Here is a 17,816-nt window from a genome sequence, read left to right on the forward strand (position 1 = left end):
AAGTTGAAAAACCTGGAAATCTTCTTTCCCCATACATTAACAGACAAGAAAGAAGAGAAAGACAAAATATTTTCAGTCTTTCAGGATGACCTAGATAAATCTATTTCCGTCTTATAACCAACATCTGTATTTTTGTTCATATGCTTACCAAAATCATTGAGTTCATCAGCTGGGCATTTATTATACTGTATTTTGAAAAAGGATTTGAGGGGGTTAGCACTAAAAATGTGGGCAAAATCATTCACCCATCTAAAGAAAGTAGCCCGGAGGGAAAATCAGACACCAGCAGCAGGTGCCTCAGACATAAAAGGTGAAAGGAACATAAATATGGTGAATACTGGCGTGGTACAGAGCCAGGTGCCATGCAGAGCCATCCAGCTCTTAAGGATGAAAAAAAGGCAAGCAAGCAGAAGTGAAGAGTGTTGACTATTGACTGGGTAGCAGGGAAGGATCCAGGAAGATTTTTAATATCTGGATTCTTATTGCTTAGAGGCTTAGAAGAAGATGTCACTTCTTGTAAAGGGATAAAGTATTATGTGTGTCAAGAAAAGGTGTTTTAGCTGTAACACAGAGATTGGAATAGACCCATCAAAGGTCATTATGGTGATCCAAGCCAGCCAGGATGGGGTGGGGGCCTCAGAGAAGAAAATGGATTCAAGATGGAAACAGAGATTTGGGTTGAGCCATCCATAAACAGCTATTATATGACACCAAGAGATCAATCACAGATTGAGTGAAGCTGGAAGATGACTTTTTAAACAATTTTTTACTTTACATAGTGAGGAGGGGGAAAGGAAAAGGGAGAGAGAGAATCCCAAGCAGCCTCCATGCCCAGCGTGGAGCCCGACGCGGGGCTCAAACTCACGAACCGTGAGATCATGACCTGAGCCGAAATCAAGAGCTGGACACTCAACCAACTGAGCCACCCAGGCATGCCTAGAGAGAAGATGAGTTTTAAAAGAAGTACCAAAATGTATTTTTAGCATCTCCCTTGAAATCATCGACCTTAAGCTTTCTGGAAATGTCACAAGTCAATTCAGTCCTTTTTTCTGACACGGCAGAAATAGGATAATCTAAAAAAATTAATTATTGCTTCAAAATGGACTGCATGCTTATACAATCCTAAAAGTAAAATCAATGTCCAAGTAATGACAACTGCGTATCAAAGATATATCAAATGGAAAGGCACAGCACCTTATAACCGGATAATTAACAACCAACCAACTTTTGCATAATACTCTCCCCTAATCCCAACAACCACCTTTTAGAATTGGGTATTTATTATTATTATTATTAATTATTCCCATTTGATGGATGACGCAGCTGCAGCTCAAACATGATCACACTAGAGTAAGCCTTGGGGACTGCACCTGATGCTGACATCAGTCTCAAAACCTCCTTCTTTGAGTACTATGTACTCGAATTAGTTAAGTAGGACAACTGTGGGGCTAAATCAATGAAATAACACTATATTTAAGTGTGTTAAATCCCAAGCACAGAAATTCCCATATACCAGGGAAAGAGTTTCTATTTCTTAACCACATGCATGTGTTCCATCCAGGAAGCTATGAAAAAAAAATCAACGATATTAGAACCAACACTAGAAACATGTAGGTTTTTGTGGCTCAGGGTAACAGAATCAGGGGCTCCTGGAAAGGAGAGGGCAAAGGGAGAAAAGGAAGGTCCTGTGTCAGATATGAAGTTAAGGTCACATGACCCACGGGTGTGAGGAACATGAGAAGGCTCAGAGTGAGGAGAACAGAATAACATACTTAAAAATCAACCTCCAGGGGCACCTGGGTGGCTCAGTCGGTTAAGCGTCTGACTTCGGCTCAGGTCATGATCTCAAGGCTTGTGAGTTCGAGCCCCATGTTGAGCTCACTGCTGTAAGCACAGAGGCTGCTTCGGATCTTCTGTCCCCCCACCCTCTCTCTCTACCCTTACACTGCTTGGGCTCTCTCTCAAAAATAAATAAATCTTAAAAAAAATAAATCAATCAACTTCCAAAGTGTTTTCGAGGGTGGGCAGGGGAGGGATTTATCTCATTCCATGGTGCATGTTTTAAATACAAATACTTAAAATGTCTGTATATTTTTTAAATATTTTACACTTTTTAAGTAATCTCTATACCCAATGTGGGGCTCGAACCCCAAACTCCAAGATCAAAAGTTGCATGCACCACTGATCAAGCCAGCCAGGTGCCCCCAAATTTCTATACATTTTTTAAGTTTATTTTTTATTTATTTTGGGTGAAAGAGAGAGGAGAGAGCACATGCGCAAGCAGGGGAGGGGCAGAGAGAGAGGGAGAGAGAGAATCCCAAGCAGGCTCCACGCTGGCAGCCTAGAGCCTGATGCGGTGCTCAAACTCATGAACTGTGAGATTCATGACCTGAGCCAAAACCAAGAGTCGGACGCTGAACCGACAGAGGCACCCAGGTGCCCCCCAATTTCTGTATTTTTAAATGAACTTTTATCACGTACTCTTTGACATCCTCATATACCCACATGACACAAAGGAGCTTTTTCGCTAGCTTGCTTTTTCCCTCTGCTGAACAGCCCCATGCTACCTCACCCCTCCGTACAGCACTAGAACACAGATTATAAGATGCTTCCAAAAATCGGTCAGGGCTATCAGGAGACGAATAAGCAAGAAGAGACCCTCTTAACTCTGAGAACTGAGTCACACACCCAGCCTCTGCCCTGGGCAACTTCTCACCGGCTCTGTCAATGTCACAAATTTGTCTTGTCTCTGCTTCGGTTTTTTTTCCTGTGATCTGAACTGCCCGCTCCTCCCCCTTCTATTGTAGGGTGACATTCCACGGAATGAGGGTTGAGAAACATGCTGTAGCCACAGACGACTCTAATGGAAGGGACAACACATTATGTAAACAAAAATCCTTTAGCCTAAGCTCTTCCAAGCAGGGGGTCATTTCCCTTCCCTAAGGAGGCTGTGCGTGCCTGTCCTTGTCTTGGCCCTCAGGGGTGAAAACGAATAATCCCTCACTCACATGTGAATAATACAGACCCGCTGCCCTGCAGGGCCCATGGAGGGCACGGCTCCCCACAGGGAAACAAACGTTCATCACTCGACTTTGCGTGAAGCCTGGCACCTCCAGGAACTGATTGCCGCCCCCCCAGTACAGCCCTCCTCCGCTCACCCCAGCCCCCCTCGTCCCTGGTGCACTCCTGTTCACCCTCCACGGCCCTGCCTGATCCACCGAGTGGGTCCATCTCCCTCCCTACTTTGGCTTCAAGTATGATGTTTGGTGAATTACACATTTCCTTGTCTCTCGCGTAGGATGCCGTGAGCTTCTTACAGCCCTATTTGCGTCTAAGTGCTTACCTGTCAGGACCAGCACTAATTAAATATATGCTGAATTATTCATGCAACAAGAGTGAATGATGTGGGTTACAGGCATCTTCATATACAATATCTCGATGTCACGACTTCAAGGATTGAGTTGTGCATTTATGGACAGGCAGGGCAGGAACGGCCTTACCAGTCACCCAGGGGCCACTGAGTGGCGCTCTCGTGACAGGAAGGGAGAGGGAGATCTGGAATCAGAGGAGTCTCCTAGAGGACATAGAGAATACTTTGGCTTTATCATTAGCCTCTACATTAATGAGAAAGAAAACTATGGAGGAAAAAAAAATTCCCAAACGATGGCAGTTTTCTGCCTAGGAAGGCAAAGTCTGTTCCATTGAAACACGCTTCCCAAAGCCTGCTTTGGGCGAGCACTGTGAGCAGTGCACAAATACCTGCACTGAGAGAAGTGTGGAGGGTCTGCGGGGGGTAAGAATGCTGCCGTGAACAACCCACAGACCATCAGTGAACCCGCAAGCCAGGCAGGGGCCGTGGCAGGTCTCAGAGTCGCGTCCAAGCCCCTTGCCTGGCTTCTGTGTCTCTTGGAAAGGTGAACTTGTTCACAAGCTTGGTGTTCACCACGAGCCCCGACTCGGACTTCCCCAGAGGGGGAACAGACCTCCCCCCCCCCCCACCACCGTGGCACAGCCTACCTTCTTCTCCCAGCAGTCCTGGCAGGCTAGCCAGAATGGGCAGACAAGACTGGGCATGTGTTTTCTGACAGAGCTCTTTGTCACTGGAAGTCCCGCTTTAGGGAAAATCAAGTCATATTAGAAGTGCCGTAGCCCTACCCAGACTCTCAGCTTGTCAGCAGCTTCCCCGACACGCCTGCAGGACATCCCTGAGGGCTCTGCACAGTGCTGGTTACGGTGGCTCCGTAGAAGATTCTGGATTCTCTGCTACCAAGTCCAACCAAATTTCAGCCCTCCGCCGTCCTGTATGTCCCATAAAAATATTTACAGCCTCTTGCAGGAAAATCTCACTTCAGTAGAAAATGTGGTAATCAGAGGCCTCCAGTGATTCGGGAGTACTTGGCCAGGGTATTTCAGGAACAGTTTCATGGTGATTAACTAACTTGCTTCATTTCAATGTAGTTGTCACTCTGAATTACCACTTAATGGGTGAAGTGTGCAGGCTATAACAATCAGTAGTGTAGGCATAAGGAAGCAAGACATTAAAAAAAAAAAAAATTAGCCCCTAAAGCAATTATTGTAGTGAATTTTTCAAATAGTTTTAATACTCGGTCCTTTGACCCGAGGGTATGGCTTGGGGAAAATATATTAATCTCAAGATAATAATCAGTCAATTTCAGTTCTTCGATATCTACAATGATATTAAAGATTTCAACCTTACTCTTTTCGGTTGCAAACATTAATTAAGCATGATAATTGTGTGTCTCCGTGATATTTGGTACTTTCTGAATGAGTCAGAGCTCAGGGAATAATTTGAATACAGCAGACAGCAATTTGCTACATAAATTCACCCCAATGCCTATTAGCTCATTGTGAAATAGTCAAAGCTCCTAGATTAGAGGGGTTCTTTTTTGCATTAATACCAAGTTAATCACATCTACGTAACCTTTTATTCACCCTTCCCCAAACCTTCCATGAATAACTTCTGTAAGCCCTGACCTGAATGTAGTAAGGTATCGGGTGGGAGTTTTAAAGTACGTATTTTGAATACCGTCTCCTGAAATGATAGAGCTCTACAGGCTCCATCCTGGTATTTATTTTCAGGGGGATTAGGTGAGAGGTGAACAGGCTTTATACTTGTTTTTTTTTAAACCAAATACCAAATTTGGTTATTTTACGCCAAATAATTTCCATCAGAGCCATACAGCATCTATATACCACAAACCTGCATCTTAAGGGTATTTATCAACTACTGGGTAAGTCACCTGACAAGTTCAGGTGCCAGTTTCAATGCTACCCCCCTGGAGATTTGGAGGAGCAACTGTAGGAAAGCCTACAGAGGCCATTAAAACGGACTGCATGCTGACAGTCAGTGGAGGGTGTGCTTGGGGACCGCATCCGCTGAAATAAAGATGACCTCATCTGGGGGCGCAGAGACCAGCAGCTCCTAAAGGGGTGCTGGCGATGGTGCGGCTGCGGTCGCCATCCTGCCCTCCACTAGTGGCCCCGGCTGCTCCATCAGCCTAGTTCTCTCTGTTCTTCCCTCTGCTGCTGCTTCTCTGCTGACTCTTGTCATTTTGGTAGCAGCGGCAAGAAACCTGGAAGCCGCCCATAGCACCCTCTTCGAACCACCCCCGGGACTTGGAACGCCACCCACACGGGGCTCCGATGTCCGGGGTGGAAGGAGAGTGTGGGAGTTCACACGAGACGCCCACGGCCCGAGCGGTGGGCAGGAGGGCACGCAGTCTGCACACTCTATTTGCACCTCAAAATAAAAGGGAAAACATGAGATCTGCACTAAAAATGCAAAGCAGAGAGCGTCCTCTCAGGTCCGCCTGAATATAGCCAGAGGAGAGAGGTGTGTGGTACCATCCACACGAGGGCAGCCGGCCACTGAGTCTAGATGCAGGTGGACCCCCTAGGAGCAGGGAGACTGCCGCTCGTTTGACTTAATTCTCCTTCGCTATTTTTTGTTATATCAGGAAACCAGTAAGTTTATTTGGGCTTGACAATTACTGAGGCTTAACTGAATCATTACTACTCTGACAGTACTTGTGTGATTTATTGTTTTATGTTTTTTGGTGGCGGGGGGAACCGCTGGCCAGGTTCCTCATGAGATGTTTACAAACATCCTGAGAGTTGTATGATCACCTTGGGGACAGCAAACTCATGAAAGATTTGCAGGTGGGCTGACCCCCTCTTCCCTTTTTTTTTTTTAACATTTTATTTATTTTTGAGAGACAGAGACAGAGCATGAGCAGGGGAGGGGCAGAAAGAGGGAGACACAGAGTCTGAAGCAGGATGCAGGCTCTGAGCTGTCAGCACAAAGCCTGACATGGGGCTCGAACTCACAAACCGTGAGATCATGCCCTGAGCTGAAGTTGGAAGCTTAACTGACTGAGCCAGCCAGGCGCCCCCTCCCTCTTACCTTCTACCTCAGTCATATGCCACAGTGGAAGGGCCACAGGAATCTGTGGCCCGGCTCCTTCATTTACAGTGTGACACTGAGTGAGTCACCAGCTACTCTGAGCTCACGAATTCTGATATTTTTAATTTGCGAGCCACAATGCAAACGCTATGACTGTTTGCCCTTCTTCCTTAGAATTCACTCTCTCAGGGGCAAATCCAAGCAGGTGACGGGCAGCCTGGGCTCGGTGAGGATTTATTTTGCTTAGCTTTCCACCCAACATGTATGCACCATGCGCCATCGTCCCACAGTCACCTGGCCGACCTTCATTCCCACCAACCCACCAACCCATACCTCCAGCCACTCTTCCCAGGCAGAGCCAAGCTCCTCCCTCTGTTCTGCATGGAAGTGCTTCTGGGGCTGCGGAGGGCGGCTGGGGGCCATGGGGGTGTGGAAGCCCTTGATCTCTCTTCTCTTCACTGACAGCAGCAAAGTACCTAGCTATTTTAAATCCTGAAATGCCAACTGAGAAGACGTTAAACCTAAAGGCTTCTGTCTGTTGAGAAAAAACATGCCTGAAAATCACTGGAGTAGTGGAAAGAATATGGGCTCATCGAACCCAGACTGGTGACTTATTAAATACGTGATTTAGGGCAAATTCCTTCAACTTTCTGCCCACCAGTTGTTTCATCTATAGGTAGGGCTACAGCCAGGACTAACGAAGCAGCACATGGGGAAAGTCTCTGAGAGAGAGAGCCTCTCCCATAAGAGCAAAATAAAGTAGTCACAGTTACCTGCCTCTTCACTCTCCTCTACCCACCGAACCTTATAAAACTCATCTGCACCCACAAACTCTTTGCGTGGAATGGTCTCACTGCAGCAGAGGATTCCGTGAGGACCGTGGACCTCTGTCTCGTTATGCAGCCAGCAATGCCACGTGCACTCCTCCATCAGCAGAGTGGGCAGGCCACGGTCGCCCTTGCAAAGCATCATGAACCCACTCAGGCCAGAAGCAGCCGGTTTAGCATCTGGGATGCCCCAAAGATAACCCGTCCCCATGCGGGATAACCTGTCCACCCCCGGAGGTGCCCACAGAGCAGCAGTGCAGCAATATCTCCAACTGTGCAGCTGGACAACCCCACCTCCACCCACCATTCTGGACACATCTTGGGGCACCTGCTGGAGACCAAGGATCACGGTCTGCACAGAGAATATTTGTGCCTTGAGATACACCTCTGAGGTAGATAACTGACCTCCTGATGGGACAGGAACCTCATGTGTCCCTCTCTACCATGGAAGGAAAGTAGCAGGCATCTATAAATCTATAATGAGAAGACATAACAATCAAGATGCATAGCAGCATATACAGCCAAATACATACATCTCAGGAATGAGAAAGGACAGGTGAGTAACAGGAAGGAGGGAGACAGGGTGGGGAAGGAGGAGTGAAAGACAAAAACAGGGACATACATGCAGAGAGAATGAGACAGAAACGTCAGAGAAAGAGAAAGGCAAGACAGAGACAGTGAGATAGAGACACAGAAAAAGACAGAGAGGAAGAAATGGGAGGTAAATAACGAGAAAGGCAGAGATGGAGAGAGGTGGGGATAGAGAGAAACAGGTGCAGAGAGACAAAATGACAGAGACCGGGAAAAAATAAGGAGAGAAAAGAGAGAGCAAGGGCGGGGGGGGGGGGGGGGGGGGGAGGGAGACAGGCACACAGTTCCGGTCTGATGAAGCCAGATGGCGAGAGAGACAGTGATTCACAGATGTGCTCCAGTGGTCTTTAGAAGGGGACATGACAGGCAGGTAAGGTGAAGCCATCTTAGCCCATCATCCTTTTTTTTTTCAGAGCTGCTTTAAACATCATCAGCACTTGCTGGGAAAGCTATTTAATCCCATTTCTCCTGCATCTACCAACTCTTTATCTTGGGAGTAGTAGCCCCTGGGACTCCCTTCTTTCCCTATTCAGCCTTCAGTCAAGCACTGTGAAGGGGGTGAGCCACTGGGCACCAGCACGGGAGGTACGCTGGTGACCAGGGCACCCAATCCTGCTGGCCTGGAGCGTAGGTTCTGATGGCACTCTCCTTCCTTGACCCATATCAAGGCCTTATCTAGCATCAGGTGAGTAGTACTTGCCCAAGGAATTATTTGCTAATAATGGGGTCCCTCTGATGATATCTGAAAGGGCTCCTAATTATAGATTTCATTAGTATTAATTTAATTCAATTCCATTGAAATGTGTTGAGTGTCTGTGCTGAAGCACGGTGTTGCTATGGTATTTAATTTACTTTAAAGTATGAAGTACATACCATGGGATATTCTGCATAAACATTACTTAGGCCAAGCTCCCATCTGGTACCACGAGTATTCTAGTGGAGGCTGTACTGGCCAGTGGTGGTCAGTGGGCCCATTCTCCAGAGCGAGGTCCTGCAAGGACTTTAATCACTGTCTCTATCAGCAATGGTTCCTTTGCTTCTTGATTAAAGCAGTGGCCTGTTGACTAGCAATGATATGATCCCAAAAAACAGGTTACCTCTGGTGAAATTAGAGACACCCAAGTTATATAAATTAGGTCAATATATTTTAGAGACATTCACTACCCTTCCCTGAATTTGTGGGATAATCCAGTGTGTTCTGTATTCTTTATAAAGGGGTGATGCCCTCAGCTCAACTCCCTCCTTGGTCCTGAGACAATATGAATTCTGGATGGTTCTGCTTGCTTGATGCTAACAGGGAGGGGAAGTGTCAGTACTCTCACTATGGAAAACTGGAGTTTTTCTGTAGTGACCTGATATGCAAACTGTAGAGTACCGATAGAACCACAAAGCTATGACTTCTCAAGCCTGTAAGATATTTTATTTTGTGCTTCTCTGATAATAATTAAGTTGATAAATGCTTCTATATGGGGCAGAATCTGGTCCGAGATCCACTTTCAGTATAATATGGTAATGGATTTGTTGGAGGGCAGACTTACGGCTCTCACCCACCGCAAAATCCTATGAGGACTGTTTATAAACAGAACAAGGGCTTTTTGGAGAAATGACTAATTCCACATTTGGGGTGGAGGGGGGGGTAAAAGATGAACCTGAAATATGTTGTTATGCCAAAGTTTTTTCAACCCCCCCCCCCCCCCAAATGATGGGCACATCAGAAGGACACAGGAGGACTTTCAGCTCCAGGAAAATGGAATAAACGTACTTTTCCTTGTTTCTCCCAATAGATACCACTAAGACCCCTGGGCATCGGGTATAACGCAAGCATAAGAAAACTCTGAAAGACGGAGGGAAGACCAGCCAAGACCCTGGGACCCAAGGAATGAGCCAGTGGTGAATTCCCCAGGTTTCTCTTTGCCTCACATGCCCAAGACTGGGGACTGAAGAAGACAGCAACTTAGAAATGCCAAGAAAATTACAAAAGAAGCCCCAAACAAAACCTACTTTCTCCAGCCAAAGGCCTGGGAAAGGGGCAGCCCAGAAAGACAGAACATTGTTAGATTATAACCGTTTTATTCTGGCCAATCACCACCATGAGAAACAAAAACCAACTATGGCCCCAACCCCATCCACAGCAAAGGCTAAGTGGGGAAACTAACCCTTCCCCCCAGGCTGGGTAGTAATAAGTGACCCCACCTTACTCCACTTGGGTGCGTCAGAAAAAGACAAACAGGTGAGCCAGCACGATCATTCCTGCCGCCTGCAGTAGGAACCCTCCATACCACCGCCACCACCACTGGTGGCGGTGCAACCACGGGGAGACGGGATTTCCACCACCATGAGACAGTGATGAGGCCCCTCTCCCCTCTTCCTGGGCCAGAGCTGTGTCCGAGAAAGTCTGCTAAAACGGAAGATTTACTTAAGGCCCAGAATCTCTTAACATAATCCCCCTAAGTGCTGGTTTCAAACAAATTAATTTGTGATACCAGCAACCAGGAAAATCTCAAAGTAGAATGAAAACAAACAAACAAACAAAAAAGACAACTACTGAGATGGCAGAGATGTTAGAACTATCTGACAAAGATGTGAAAGCGGCCATTATAACAATGCTTCCAGGAGCACTTACAAACATGCTTCAAACAGATGACAAAATAGACCCAGCGGAAATACAGAAAGTCTCACCGAATAAAGAGAATATACTAAAAAAGAACAAAATGGAAAGCTTAGAACTAAAAAACCGCAATGAGTGGGTTCAACAGCAGAATGAAAGAGACAGAGGGAAGAATCAATACAGGTGAAAATGGAGTAAAGGAAAATCTCCAATATGAAAACAAAGATAAACTAGACAGAAGAAAATGAATGAGGCTTCAGAGATCTATGGGGCTAGAGCAAAAAAAAAACCCCTAATATTTCTGTCATTGGAGTTATGGAAGGAAAAGGGGAAGAGGATAAGCTTAAAATTAAAAATAAATATAAATAAATAAATAAATAAATAAATAAATAAATAAATAAGAGGGGCACCTGGGTGGCTCAGTCAGTTAAGCGTCCGACTTAGGCTCTGGTCATGATCTCACAGTTCGTGGGTTCGAGCCTTGTGTCCGGCTCTGTGCTGACAGCTCAGAGCCTGAAGCCTGCTTCCGATTCTGTGTCTCCCTGTCTATCTGCCCCTCCCCACCTCATGCTTGCTCACGCTCTCTCATTCTCTCAAAAATGAATTATCATTGAAAAAAGTGTTAAAACAGAGTACTTGAATAAATAACAGCTGATAATTTCCCAATTTGTCAAGAGCCATACACCTACAGATCCAAGAAGCTCAGTAAATCCCCAACAGGATAAACCTGAAGAAATTCACACCAAGAAACATCATAATCTGACTTCTAAACACTAGCAACTAAAACACTAAAAAAAATCTCGAAAGTAGCAAGACGGAAATTCCCTGTAGGAAAAAAAAAAAGAAAAAGCAATTCAAATACCACCATATTTCTCATCAGAAGCCATGAAGCCTGAAGGAAGTGGCACAGGAGTTTCTAATGCTGAAGGAAATCAACTGTCCACCAAGAATTTTATTACCAGTGAAAATAAGTGATGAAGGAAAACTAAGAGAATGTGCCAGCATCACAATTACCCTAAGACAATGGCTAATGGAAGTTCTCTAAAAAGGAAGAAAACATAAAAAGGGGATCGTGGAACATCAGGAAGTAAAAAAGAGCACTGTAAGAAAAAACTGGGGTAAATATGTTAGACTTTCCTTCTCTTGAGTTTTCTAAATTACGTTTGATGGTTGAAGCAAAAATGATAACACTATGTAATGTGGTTCTAAAAGTATGTGGGAAAAATATTTAGAACAATTATATAAATAAACCGGAGAGGGCAAAGGAATGTACAGTGAAGTAGAATTTCTGTACGTCACTCAAACTGGTGATATGACATCAATAGACTGTGATAAGTTATGTAAATATAAGGCAATGTCAAGAGCAATCACTAAAAAAGCTATAAAAAATACTACAGGTAAGTCAAAATAAATTCTAAAAATGTTCAAATAACCTACAGAAAGACTGGAAAAATCAAAGAAAAGAAACCAACAACAGAAAACAATAAAAAATAATAAGTTAGAAGAGGTAAGTTCTATCGTATAAATAATTATATTAAATGTAAATTATATAAAAAACATAAATAAAGACAGAGATTGACAGTGTGGGTTTAAAAACCTGACCCAATTATGTGCTGTCTACAAGAAACTAATTTCATACATACAGACAAGTTGAAAGTAAAGTGGAAAAATACATATCATGCTAACAAAACTAATCGAAGAAAGCAAGAGTGGCTAGATTAGTATCAAACCACATTTCAGAACATAGAAAATTACCAGGGACATAAAGGTACATAATAAAATGATAAAAAGAAAAAGTCCATCAAGAAGACATAGCAATCATCCATATGTATAGACTAAATAGAGCTAAAAGATATATGAAGGAAAAACTAGGAGCAGTGAAAGGAGAATTCAACAAATCTACAATAATAATTGAAGACATAAATACTCTTCTCTCAACAATATAGAACAACTAGGCGGAAAATCAGCAAGGATATAGAAGAAATCAACAATACCATTGACCAACAGGATCTAAACAATATTTATAAAACACTCCACATAACAGCAGCAGTTTGTTCAAGTGCCAGTGGAACATATACCAAAAGAGACCACATCCTGAATCATAAAGGAAACCGTAACAAATTTTTAAAAAATTGAAATCACACTGTCCTCTGACCATAATGGAATCAAACTAGAAAGCAAAAACAGAAAGCTAACAGGAAAATCTCCAAACACTAGGTAACTAAACAAGAGACTTCTAAGTAACCATTGGGTCAAAGAGGAAGTCTTAAGGAGGAAAAAAAAATACAGCGAGCTAAATGAAAATAAAAATACAACATACCAAAATTTGTGGGACACAGCTAAAACAGTCATGAGAGGAAAATTTATAGCAGTAAAATACTTATATTTGTAAAGAAGAAGACTCATTAAAAATCTAGGCTACCAACTCTATAATCTTAAAAAGAAAAAGAGGAAAAGAAACTCAAAGCAAGCACAAGAAAGGAAATAATAAAGGTAAGAACAGAAGTCAATACAATTAAAAACAGAAAAATAACAGGGAAAAATCAATGAACAAAATGCTGGTTCTTTAAAACAATCAGTAACACTGACAAGCTTGTATGACCGACAAGTAATTAAATAGGACAGAAGACACAAATTACTAAGATCGGGTAATAGAAGAGGGGATTTCATTTCAGACTCTGCAAACATCAAAAGAATAATAAAGTAATACAATGAACGACTCTACACACGTAAATCTGACAACTTAGATGAAATCGACCAAGTCCTTGAAAAGCACAAATTGCCACAACTCACAATACAAAATAAATCATTTAAACAGCTACATAACCTTTAAGAAAATTGAATTCATAATTTTAAAACTCCCAAAAAAGAAATCTAAAAAAAAAAAAAAAGCCCAGATGATATTACTGGAAAGTTCTACCAAATATTTAAAGAACTAACACCAATTCTACCCAATCACTTCCAGAAAACAGAAAAGAATGGAATACTTCCCAATTCATTTTATGAATGCACCCTGATACCAAAACCAGACAAAGGTCCAAAAAAAGAAAACAACAGATCAATATCTCTCATAAATACAGAAGCAAAAATTCTTAACAAAATATCAACAAACAGAATTCAGCAATATATACAGAGAATATGCCATCAAGAGATGCAAAGCTGGTTCAATATTTGAAAGTCAATCAGGACAATCCACCATAGTAGAAGGTGAAAAAAAAACCCCATATAATCGCTGCAATTGATGTCAAACATTGCAAATTGCTCTATTTGACAAAATTCAATACATACTCAAAATAAAAACTAAAAAAAATTAGAGGGGCACCTGGGTGGCTTAGTCAGTTAAGGGTCTGACTCTTCATTTCGGCTCAGGTCGTGATCTCATGGTTGTGGGATAGAGCCCTGTGTTGGGCTCCTTGCTGAGTGTGGAGCCTGCTTGAGATTCTCTCTCTCCCCCTCTGTCCCTCTCCCCCACTTGCACACTCTTTAAAACAAATAATTGAATGAATGAATGAATGAATGAGTAAATAAATGAAATAAATAAATATTTTAAAAAGGACACAAGAGCCAGCTTGAAGAGATTCCTACTGGTAAACTGGGGATAATTTGAGCACCAAAATAATTAAAGATGGTAAAAAATTATAAATAATTAAGAATAGGGACCAATAAGTACATACTAATGATAGATATATAGGTAGAGATATACAGAGATAGAGATAGAGAGATAGAGATAGAGATAGAGAGAGATAGAGAAAGAGAAAGAGATAGAGAGATAGAGAGATAGGGACAGAGAGCCAGGCATACAGATGGACAAGGGAAAAGCAAGGGTTTTGCTTCCAGCTAAAAATGGAATGCCATGGAAATCTTAAAAAAAAAAAAAAAAGCTTACAGATATAGAGAACAGACTGGTGATTGCCAGAGGGAGGGGGTAGAGGGGGTGGGTAAAATAGGTAAAGGGGTTCAAAAGGTACAAACTTCAGGTTATAAAATACGTAAGTCCTGGGGATGTAATGAGCAGCCTGGTGACAACAGATAATAATAATGTACAGATGCTAAAAGAATACATCTTAAAAGTTCTCCTCACAAGAACAAATTTTGTAACTATGGATGGTGATGGATGTTAACCAGACCTACCGTGGTGATCATTTTGCAATGCATACAAACATTGAATCATTATGTTGTACTCCTAAAAGTAATATAATGTTATAGGTCAACTATACTTCAAAAAAACGGGGGGGGGGGGGCGCAGAATGCCAACTGGTAAATATGGAGGAAGTGCTAGAGTAAAGAAATCATCATTTTGCAACCATCATAGTCTTAGCTTGGTTTACAAAAGCATCATGAAAAGATGCTCAATTTGGAGTGGGGTGTTCTGATAAGGAAGAGTACATTTGCATAATATTGAAGTGATTCTCCATAGATTACATATTCCTGGAAATGAAAAGAATGTTCACTGGACAGGGGAAAAGTCAAGCAATACCTGGAGTGGCTGATCAAAATTATCACCAAAAAGGGACAGATGGATAGCGTATGTGACCCAGAAGGGCATATTACTTATTACTATTCTGACTTAGGATGCGTAACCTTAATGAGAAATCATCAGACAGACCCAAAATGGAGAACATTCTTATTTTTAAAAAGAGGGGAGGTATGTCTTCTTCAAAAGTATCAATGTCATAAAAGGAAAAGGCTGAAGGTGAAAAGACCCTAAGAGCCATGACAACTAAATGTTAACATGTGACCCTAAAACGGAACTGAGTACAAGAGGGGGAAACCAGTGCTAGCAAGGACAGTACTGGGTCAAGTGACAAAATTGGGTATGGGTGGTAGATTAAAATATAGAATCAATGTTAAACTTCTTTTTTTTTTTTAATATTTTAATGTTTATTTATTTTTGAGAGAGAGAGAGAAGAGAGCCAGAGAGACAGAGCATGAGCAGGGGAGGGCAGAGAGAGAGGGAGACGCAGAATCTGAAGCAGAACAGAATTCTGTCAGCACAGAGTCTGATGCAGGCTCTAACTCATGAACTTTGAGACCGTGACCTGAGCCAAAGTCAGACGCTTAACGGACTGGGCCACCCGGGTGCCCCAATGATAAATGTCTTGAAGTTAGTAATTGTCCTGTGGTTATGTAAGAAAATTCCTTTACTTTTTAGGAAGTACACGCAGAAGTATTTGGGCATAAAAGAACAACAGTATGGTATATGGAACTTTCAAAAGGCTTGGAAAAAAACGGAGATAGTAATGATAGGTGAAATTAAAGGATGTAAGGGTATTTATTCTCTGTATGAGTCTTGAAATTTGCCAGTTTGAAATTATTTCCAAATTAAAAAAAATTTTTTTTTAAGTTCTTTGGCTACCGTTACCTATCAAAGAACTAAGAGATGTGCATACCAATTTGTACGGGATAGGCTTCCAAAAAGTACAGTAATTAAGAGCATAGGCCTCTCAGTTAAGACAAACTTGGCTTCAAATCTAGCTCTGACCCTCTAAGCTGACATGACCTCAAGATGCCTCAATTTCTTCACCTGTAAAATGGGGAAAATAACGTTGACCTCATAAATTATTCTGAAGGTTAATGAGTTCAGGGCGCGTATCACAACACCTAGCATATAGTCAGTCATCATTCCACAGTGCTACTTGCTATTTCAATACGTTAGCAGTCGTGGTACTCGGTTAGCACTTGTGGTGACGGTCATTGCTGCTAGTAGGCCACAGAGGTACAAAGATGACCAAAATATGGTTTCTGATCTCAAATGACTTCAAAAGAAACAGAGTTGAACCACAAGCTACCGTGGGTGACGTAAGTGCACATAAAATGTTATCGCAGAGGAAACAAGCGTATTTGCTTCTTCTGGGGGGTGGACTGGAAAGGACATCGCAGGGAAGGCGACAGTCAAGGTGAGCAGTAGAGGGTAAGGTTAGGATTTCACCAGGTGGACACAAGGGTGAGGTTAGGGCATTCCGAGGTCAGTTACCTACTGAGGTAACAGGTAGGCTAAGCACTCAGGGCTTGGGTGGGAAAGAGTGGAGGCAGAGGGAAGTGCAGGTGGGGCTGGAAAAGTACATCCGGGCCGCAGCTTGGAGGGTAAAGGGCCTTGAATGTAACACCCTAAGTGGGTTTCACTGTTTCCTGTGTGCAGTGGGAGAATCGCGGGAAGTTTTGAATGAGGGGTGACGTGACTGGATTGTTGTCATAGAAAATATACTACCTGGCAGGAGCTCGGAACGTTAATCCAGTAATCATGCCTTCAAATGGAAACTCTTAAGGGAAGGCCAAGCAAATAGCCCCTTCATGTCTCTTCTGTTTTTGGCACGTCCCGCCCAAAGGGTGATAATCAAAACAGTCAGCAACAGGTAAGACTGGCTGATGCCATGGTGCACACACACACACGCACACACACACACACAGGGGAGGTTGGGCAGGGGATGCAGGCAGGGCACCTGCAAGCACTCTGGTAGCCCTGCAGGGGGGCAGCCAAATGGATCTGGGGGCAGCTAACTGGCATGACAGTCAGCACCGGGAGCTGGCAATGCCCACCAGGCATTAACCCTACGGTTACGAGATCACCGGGACCAAGGGCTAGGCCAGGGTGGTGGTGGGCAAACAGATAGCTTGTGGGGAGCAGGCAAAGGACTGAGTAAGTCAACTTTTTAACAACCAGTGCACGTGCTTTCCGGCTGAGCGTGAGCCGTGCCCCTCTTACGCCAGGGTTTCCTTCACCAGACTATCCGTCCTTGGTTTATTTACCTGGGGCTGGCCCAGAAGGTGCCATCCTTACCAGAACTCTCTTGGCCACAAAGCCCCCTTCAAAGTAAGGCTTCCTGCACACACGAGGCGGTCCCACCTGTATTCTATATTGTACAGTCAAGGGGCCCCATGTGGTCTACACACAGGACTGCACTGAATCCACACGAACTGTGGATGTTGTAGACAGTCACCACATTTCTGTCTCTTGACTCGGCTAATTTTTGTGTACATAAGAAAAAGAAATGAGAGTTTTAATTCACTTTTTAAAAGGACACTGTAGTCCGACTTCGGCTCAGGTCATGATCTCGCAGCTCGTGGGTTCGAGCCCCGCGTCGGGCTCTGTGCCGACAGCTCGGAGCCCTGGAGCCTGCTTCGGATTCTGTGCCTCCTTCTCTCTCTGCCCCTAACCCACTCGCATTCTGTCTCTGTCTCTCTCAAACATAAATCAACTTTAAAAAATAAATAAATAAATAAAAATAAAAGGACACTGTAATTGGAATGTGGCTCTTCCGGAGTGCACATCGTACTTCATCTAACCAGTCTGGTAAGGCTCATGCTTTTCCTGTTGGTAGCAAGAAGGAAAGAGAATGCGTTTCCATACGACATTCTCCTTTAAACT

General features: G+C 43.4%; 1 protein-coding gene across 2 annotated transcripts in view; it reads right to left on the reverse strand.

Annotated features, from left to right (window-relative positions):
• SLC22A15 (solute carrier family 22 member 15) overlaps positions 1-17,816 on the reverse strand; it is an 81,565-nt gene that overhangs the window by 46,957 nt on the left and 16,792 nt on the right. The window lies entirely within an intron of this gene.

The sequence above is a fragment of the Panthera onca genome, chromosome C1 (assembly GCF_046562875.1).
Source record: "Panthera onca isolate mPanOnc1 chromosome C1, mPanOnc1 haplotype 2, whole genome shotgun sequence".
NCBI lineage: Eukaryota > Metazoa > Chordata > Mammalia > Carnivora > Felidae > Panthera > Panthera onca.